A 7,926-nucleotide genomic window follows, 5' to 3' on the forward strand; every position below is an offset into this window, starting at 1 on the left:
TAGGACCATTTAGGGTCTGACAGATCTTAGTAGCCTGGAGGTCTTGGGGAAGCAGGGGCATCACATCTGTGTGGTGTCACTCTAATAAAATTAGATGGGCATAAAATGGTAGCTAAGGGATCCATCTCTGACTTGGCGTATTCGTCCTTGCACAACAGGGCATCTGCCTTCCCATTCTGTGATCCAGGACAGTAGCTGATAAGTCAAAACTCACAAAGAAAAACAACTAGCTGGTTAAGGTTACGAGCAGTTCAGAGATATTCCAGATTCTTGTGATCAGTAAGAACCTGGACTGGGAACTGAGTTCCCTCTAGTACATGTCTCCACTCTTTGAATGCTACTTTTATTGCAAGTAACTCCTTATCCCAGATATCATAATTCTTCTCAGCAGGGGTTAGTTTTCTTGAATAGAAGTTTCAGGGATGGAGTTGGTTGCAAAGACTCATATGTTGTGACAGAATTGCTCCAACAACAAAGCTTGAAGCATCTGCCTCTGGTGAAGAGCTTGGCAAGATCTGGGTGTACACATTCTTTAGCTGATCAGATGCACAGTTTGCATCTACTGACTAGAAGAAGTGGACCCCCTTTTGGAGAAGCACAGTTATCAGGATTACTAAGTGAGAGAATCCTTTGATAAAATGCATGTAGAAACTGGCAAAACTGAGAAACCACTGATCACCTCCTATATCCTTCAGGGTATTCCACTCAGAGATGGCAGAAACCTTTTGGGTGACCATTGTTAGCTCTTTGGGGGAAATGATATACCTGAGGAACTCAACTGCGCCTTTGTCCAACTCACATTTCTCCAGTGTAGCATAGAGATGGTTTAGGCAGAACCTGTTGAGAACATGGCATACATGTTGCTTGTGCAGGGTCTGGTTTTCAGAAAAAACAAGAATATCATCCAAATAAATAACCACAAACCAGTTCAATATGTCCCAGAAGATATTGTTGACAAAATGCTGAAATGTCACTGCAGCATTACAAATCCAAAAGGCATAACTAGATATACAAAATGTCCACATCAAGTGAAGAAAACAGTCTTCCACTCATCACCCTCTCTGATTCAGACCAGATTGTAGGACCCATAAAGTTCCAACAATAAAAATATTGGCTGAGTGGACTCAAAGAATTTAATAAGTGGAAGGGGGTAGCAATTTCAGACTGTCACTTTGTTCAAAGCTCAATAGTCAATGCAGAGACTCAAGGAACCATCCTTATTCACCCTGAAAGACTGGAGCATGATAAAGTATCAGTTCTCTTTTTATCAAAAACATTAGCATAATCCCAATATTTCTCCAGGATTCCAAAAGCTACTGAAGGAGTCACAGGAACAGCAGCAGTTGCCCTCAGAGTATCTCCTGTGGTCTCTGAATTCACAGGTAGATGGTGCAGATCACAGGGCATTTCTGGTCAGGAACATGGTTTTGGGAGGCAAAGCTGACAACAAAGTCTTGATGTGAAGCATATTGTTCCTGGATCCCAGCAGCCGACTGGATCACGGGTGGTGAGCTAAGGATGACGGGGGAGTGAGGTGTACAGATCAGACCAAACTGTAGAACCTCCCTGGTATTCTGGAGCATGGTAACCATCAAGGGTGCCATTTAATGAGTAACCAGGCTGGAGGAGAGGGGAGAATCCATCAAGAGACTCCACCAAACCAGGGTTGCTCTTGTGCTGAGATGGAATATTGTGAATCTGGGCAAAGTCTAAGTCCATGAAATTGTTGGAGGCCCTGAGTCTGAGAGCCCTCAGCTCTACCCTCTGCCATGGTGGGATGCTGCAGCCATAGTGGCAGTTGGAGAGTGCTAGCATGGTGTCCATCCATAGCCAAGGTACCAATAAACACAGGGGGGCTAAAATTCTGGAGTAAGGCAGGGAATATAGTCTCAGTCCAGACCCTCTTATTGAGGCTGAGACATGGAGTCTTTCTGGTCAAAATATGGCCCGATACTTACGAGAGCATCCCATGACATGGTGTCCAGATTCCCTACAGTACAGGCATAAGCCTAAAGCATGACACCAGCCCTTCACAATGTCAGAGAGACAAGGCCAAACTGGCTGATCTGCCTGGGCTCCTGTGATGAGAATGTGGAACATGCCAAGAACTTGACTGTCTCCCCAGGCAGCGTTCAGTCAGGCAGTTGTCAATGCTGATACACAGTTTGACCAACACGTCCAGGACAGACAGCAGCTCCAGCCATGCCAGCTCATCCTTGATTTCCTTGCTTAGGGCATTTCAGAAGCAGTAGCACTGCATTGCCGCGTTCCATTCAGCGTCTGCTGCTGGGCGCTGGAACTCTGCGGCAAACTTAGCGACTGACCTGTTTCCCTGACGCAGCCCCTGAAGCGCATTCTTGGAAGACTCCACCCAATTTGGATAGTCAAACACAATCACCATGGCTCAGATGAACTCTTCAAATTACCCCATTGGGGGCTAGAAGTCTCTTGGACAGGAGATGCCCAGGCCAGGGCCTACACACTTAGTAGACTAATACAAAGTCCTACTCAGGTCTGGTCAGCACAGAATGATTGGGGCCATAGCATGAACAGGAGCTGGCACGGGTTCATGAAACTACAGAACTTTCCAAGGTCCACACCAAACTTATCCAGCACTGGAATCTCTGGCTCCCTTGAAGCTGGGGCAGCAAACACAGGTGGGATGGCTGGAGCCTGTAGGACTTCAATTTGTACCTGCAGGACCATAACCTGAGCCTGTGGGGTTTGCAGAATTCCCACAATGTCCTGCATGGCTCTCCTGATGGAATCCATCTGAAGGGCAATCCGGCCCCTTGCCTACCCTTGTTCAGTCTTTTGGGCTGCTCAAACTCTCAATGACTGAGTTACAGGCAGGCTAGCCTAATGGTTGGAGCAACAGTCCAGCCTACCAGATAAAGCTGAATTCAGCTGGGCCAGGGTGCTGGAGTGAAGCCAAAGGTCAGAGCCAGGAGTCAGAAGCCAAACCCTAAGCCCAAGAGTAAGCCAAAGTCATAGTCAGAAGGCATAGCTAAGAGTTGGCGCTAGAAGCCAAAGCTGAAGGATTAGCTAGAGTCACAGTCAAGAGTCGTAGCCGAGGATTAGAGCCAGGACTCAGAAGCTAGGATGGAGTGGGGTGCTGGGGCAGGAGCAGGACTGCAGAAAGGGACAGGACCAAGTGCAGCCACAGGCAAGGAGCACAGGGAGCAGCCACTAGAACAGGGGTTGGCAACCTTTCAAAAGTGGTGTGCCGAGTCTTCATTTATTCACTCTGATTTAAGGTTTCGCGTGCCAATAACACATTTTAACCTTTTTAGAAGGTCTCTTTCTATAAGTCTATAATATATAACTAAACTGTTGTTGTATGTAAATTAAATAAGGTTTTAAAAATGTTTAAGAAGCTTCATTTAAAATTAAATTAAAATGCAGAGCCCCCTGGACCAGTGGCCAGGACCCGGGCAGTGTGAGTGCCACTGAAAATCAGCTCGCATGCCACCTTCAGCATGTGTGCCATAGGTTGCCTACTCCTGCACTAGAATGTTGCTACTACTGAGCTTAAGTATCAGCCTGCTGACTCTCGTAGCCTATCAGGTGGCTCAGTCAATCAGACAACTACTATCAGGGCCAACTGCGCTCAGTTTGGCAGGAGACTGGCTTTGCTGCAGACTGGCCTCTGACAGCTGCATTGCTGCGAAGTGACCTCAGCCTTAACATGAAAAATTCCCTTTTAAACATCAGCGTCTCTATTTGCTTTCAAAATCTTGCCCAACAGACTCTAGGAAGCCAGCAAGATTATCATTTTCCTCTTCTTATGGCAACAGCAACAGCCTAATGTAAGTGTAGACATGGTATTGTAGGCTCTTGATTTTAACTCACATTGCCTGGTTTTCGCTAATGATGTCTTGCCTAGTCAATCACACTGAAACATAATGGCAACTGTGTAGACTGTCTAATCATTGCCTTCTGCTGGACAGGATCAGAACTGCTCAACTATGCATTTACTAGGCTGAAAGATGGAATGGTTTATGAAGCTTTTCTCTTATCTCACATGTTAGGGGGGTCTTTGCTTTTGGAGCAGAAAGATTTGAGTTCTAACCCTGCTGAACCAGTAAAGGGGTTGCAGTGCACCGTATAATGACACATGTGAAGAGCTGGATGGCCACTGATTTATTGCAAGCCATAAAGTCCTTCTCAATTTTCAACCTGTGTCTAAATACCAGGGGTCTCAAACACACGGCCTGTGGAATTATTTCCTGTGACTTGCCATATCTCCCCTCACCCTGCTGCCTTCGCCCCCCTGAGTGTGCCACGTCCCCACTCCTCTGCCTACCTCCCAGGGCTTCCTGCTGTCAAACAGCTGTTCGGCGGCACTTAGGACTTTCCAGGAGGGAGGGGGGAGGAGGGGGACGGCATGCTCAGGGGAGGAGGCAGAGAAGAGGTGGGGCTGGGGTGGGGATTTGGGGAAGGGGTTGGAATGGGGGTGGGGAAGGGGTGGGAAGAGATGGGGCAGGGGTGGGGCCTCATGGAAGGGGTGGGGTGGAGTGGGGGTGGGGGTGGGGGAAGAGGTGGGGGCTTTTGTATCTTTGTATGAAAAGGTATCAGTGATGCGGCCCTCGCACCAATACACTAGTCCTCATGTGGCCCTTGTGGTGATTTGAGTTTGAGATACCTGCTCTATACCCTGCCCTCCCTACTATTTATTATGCTGCTCTAGCGCTGTATCTAAAACTATAGTGGCTGGTTGTTTAAATTTCACCCAATTATGTTTGCAGAATACAACACATCTGTATAGTGTAGAATATATTGTAGGGAAAAACTCTTGCATTGGCTGGGCGTGGGGGATTGAGGCTAGATAATCTCAGGGACCTTTTCCATCTCTAACATATCTGTAAAAGCAGCAAAGAGTTCTGTGGCACCTTATAGACTAACAGATGTATTGGAGCATGAGCTTTCGTGGGTGAATACCCACTTCGTCGGATGCATATCTGTGTGATTGTTGCATTGCCGGGCACTTAGCAGATGCAGGCAGACGGTCCTGGCATGCAGGAGATATTCCACTGGCTTTGGAAGTGCTAAGTCTCTGCTGAGATAAACCCCGCTGGTTGGATTTACCCCTTTCCCTTTGTTGTGACGGTGAGATGCAACAAAATAACTACTTTGGGAAGGCAATGATGCCTCAGATAAACACCCGGGGATGGATTTCCATTCAAAGGCATCTTCCTGCCTAAAGTCCAACTGTTCCCCTGTTCCTGATCTACTGTAGCTTTATAAATAAAACAACACAAGCTGAGAGTGCTGCAAACTGCTGGTGTAGACACATGAAACTCCTTAGCAGAAGGTGTGAGCAAATATTTTTTTAATCATCACAGTTACCTCTAATTATAATATTTAAATATATCCAATTATAATATTCTAATTATATGTAAAACACCAAGGGGCAGATTCACTGAAGCAGGCTTAGGAAGGTGCAAATGACAGCTCTCTGCACCAACCTGTACCTCCTCCCCCAGCCCTGGGAGGAATTTACCCACTGGATTAATTCCACCCATCACTGCAGTTTTGATTCCAGCCAGGGGCTCCAAAGGATCTTTGCTTACAGAAGCTATTTCTGTGCATCCCTCAGGTTCCTTGCACATGTCCCCTTCCCAACCAAGACTGCTCACTCTTTGGGTTGCAATGGAGGAGGGGAGGTTGGGGCCACTTTCTGCCATGGCAATCTCCTCCTCAGTGGATTTGCCATTGACCTTGGGGACCCTACACCTGCATTTGTGTTGACAAAATCCAGCATAAATCTGAGTTGAATCTGGCCCCAAAAATACACTCCACAGCAGTGTTCCTTCTAATTTGTCCCATGCATGTGTGGAATGAATTTTGTTATGTGCACCAGTATGGAGGTGATGTATGACACATCACCTCCACATTGGTGCACATAACAAAAATCATGTGGCAGGGGTTCATGTGGTTCGGCATGTAGGAGGGGGCTCAAGGCTGGGACAGAGGGTTGGGGTGCAGGGGGATGAGGACCACGGCTGGGGGTGTGGGATCTGGGGTGGGGCTGAGGATTAGGGGTTTGGGATGCAGGCTGCCCCAGGGCTACAGCAGGGAGAGAGGACTCCCCGCAGCTCTCTCTCCCTGCAGCAGCACCTGGGCTGGGTGGGGAGAGGTGCCTCTTCCCCCTGTGGCATCTCTGGGGCTGGGCCGTGGGAGAAGTGCCTCTCTCCGGCCGTGGCAGGTCCAGGCCAGGCCAGGCTGGTGCTTGAGGAGGGGCACCTCTCTCCCAACCGCAGCAGGTCGTCTGGAGTCTGGGCCGCCAGTCACAGTCTGTGGCTTCAGGCTCTTCCCCACCCCCATCACTGGCAGGCAGCTGGCGGCTCCTGTCTGCCAGTGACAGAGGGCGAGGGTGGAGAGAGGAGTGAGTGGGTGGAGGGTGGGGAGGAGAGAAGCCCTGGGCCGGTGGGCCTAGAGGGATTGGAGAGGAGAGGACGGGCTGGGCCACCAGGACCCCTGCTGAGCGTGGGCCTGCTGCCATTATAAACCCGGTACTGTCTGGGCTGGTTTAGGGCCGTGGCAGGGCTGGAACTGGGGGAGGGGCATCTCTCCCACCACAGCCCTGAGCACCTGCACAGCTCTTAATAGGCTGCTGTGCGGCCGCGTGGCCACGCAGCTTAGAGGGAATTTAGGTCCACAGTACCACATACAAAAATAATCTGAAGTAAAAGGAGAAGAGGCCTCAGGATAGTCCAGACTTAAAGGGGAAGGGGGATTTTATGTCTAGCATTAAAGATCATGGACTAAGACCCTTTGAAAATAAGAGATGATGCTGACTTAGTTGTGCTGGAGGGCCTTGGTATAACACAAACCATAAGTAGGGCCCTATCAAATTCATGACCATGAAAAACCCATCATGGACCATGAAATCTGATCTACCCCATGAAATCTGGCTATTGTAGGGGAGGGGCTGGATTGGGGCTCCTACTGTGCACTGAGCTTCAACTGCTAGTCCTGGACAGGCTGGGGACGGACAGAACTTCCTCTTCCCTTGCACGGGCTGCTCCCGGGGCTGGGTCAGACTCACCTCCAGGAACCTTCCCCAGCTGCAGGAAGCTCCAGAGCTCTGAAGGCAGCATGACTGCAAGCAGCAGCGCAGAAGTAAGAGTGGCAATATTATACAATGGCACCCTTACTTCTGTGCTGCTGGTGGTAGCAGCGCTGCCTTCAGATCTGGGCAGCTGGAGAGCGGTGGCAGCTGGCTGGGAGCTCAGAGCGTGGGAGGGGCAGAGATGGGGGTGCCCATCTGGGGGCTCCTACCATGCATCAGGCTCCAGCCCTCCCTAGCTGGGCTGGGACTTCCTCTTACCATGCATGGGCTTCTCCCAGGGATTGGTCAGACCCACCTCTGGGAACCTACCCCAGTTGCAGGAAGCTCCGCAGCTACTGGCTGGGAGCCAGGTCTGGCTCCAGGCACCAGTGCAGCAAGCAGGCGCTTGGGGCAGCCAACAGAGAAGGGCGGCACATCCGGCTCTTCAGCAGCAATTCGGCGGCAGGTCCCTCAAAAACACTGGAGCTGGCCCTGCTGGGAGCCCAGCTCTGAAGGCAGCACCACTGCCAGCAGCAGCCCGCCAGGGCTAGCAGCTGGAGCCAGGGCCGGCTCCAGGCACCAGGCACCAGCTTAGCAAGCAGGTGCTTGGGGCGGCACATCCAGGTATTCGGCAGCAATTCAGCGGAGGGTCCCTTGCTTCCGCTCGGAGTGAAGAACCTCCCGCTGAATTGCCACAGATCGCGATTGTGGCAATTTTTTTTTTTTGGCTGCTTGGGGTGGCAAAACCCCTGGAGCTGGCCCTGGCTGGAGCCTAGCACATGATAGGAGCCCCCAGCTGGGGTGCCCCAGCCCTGTCCCTCCCCAGCTCTGGATCCAGCTCTCAGGAGTTAAAGGGGCCTTGGACTGGCTAT

Source organism: Mauremys reevesii, linkage group 4 (genome assembly GCF_016161935.1).
Source record: "Mauremys reevesii isolate NIE-2019 linkage group 4, ASM1616193v1, whole genome shotgun sequence".
Taxonomy (NCBI): Eukaryota; Metazoa; Chordata; order Testudines; family Geoemydidae; genus Mauremys; species Mauremys reevesii.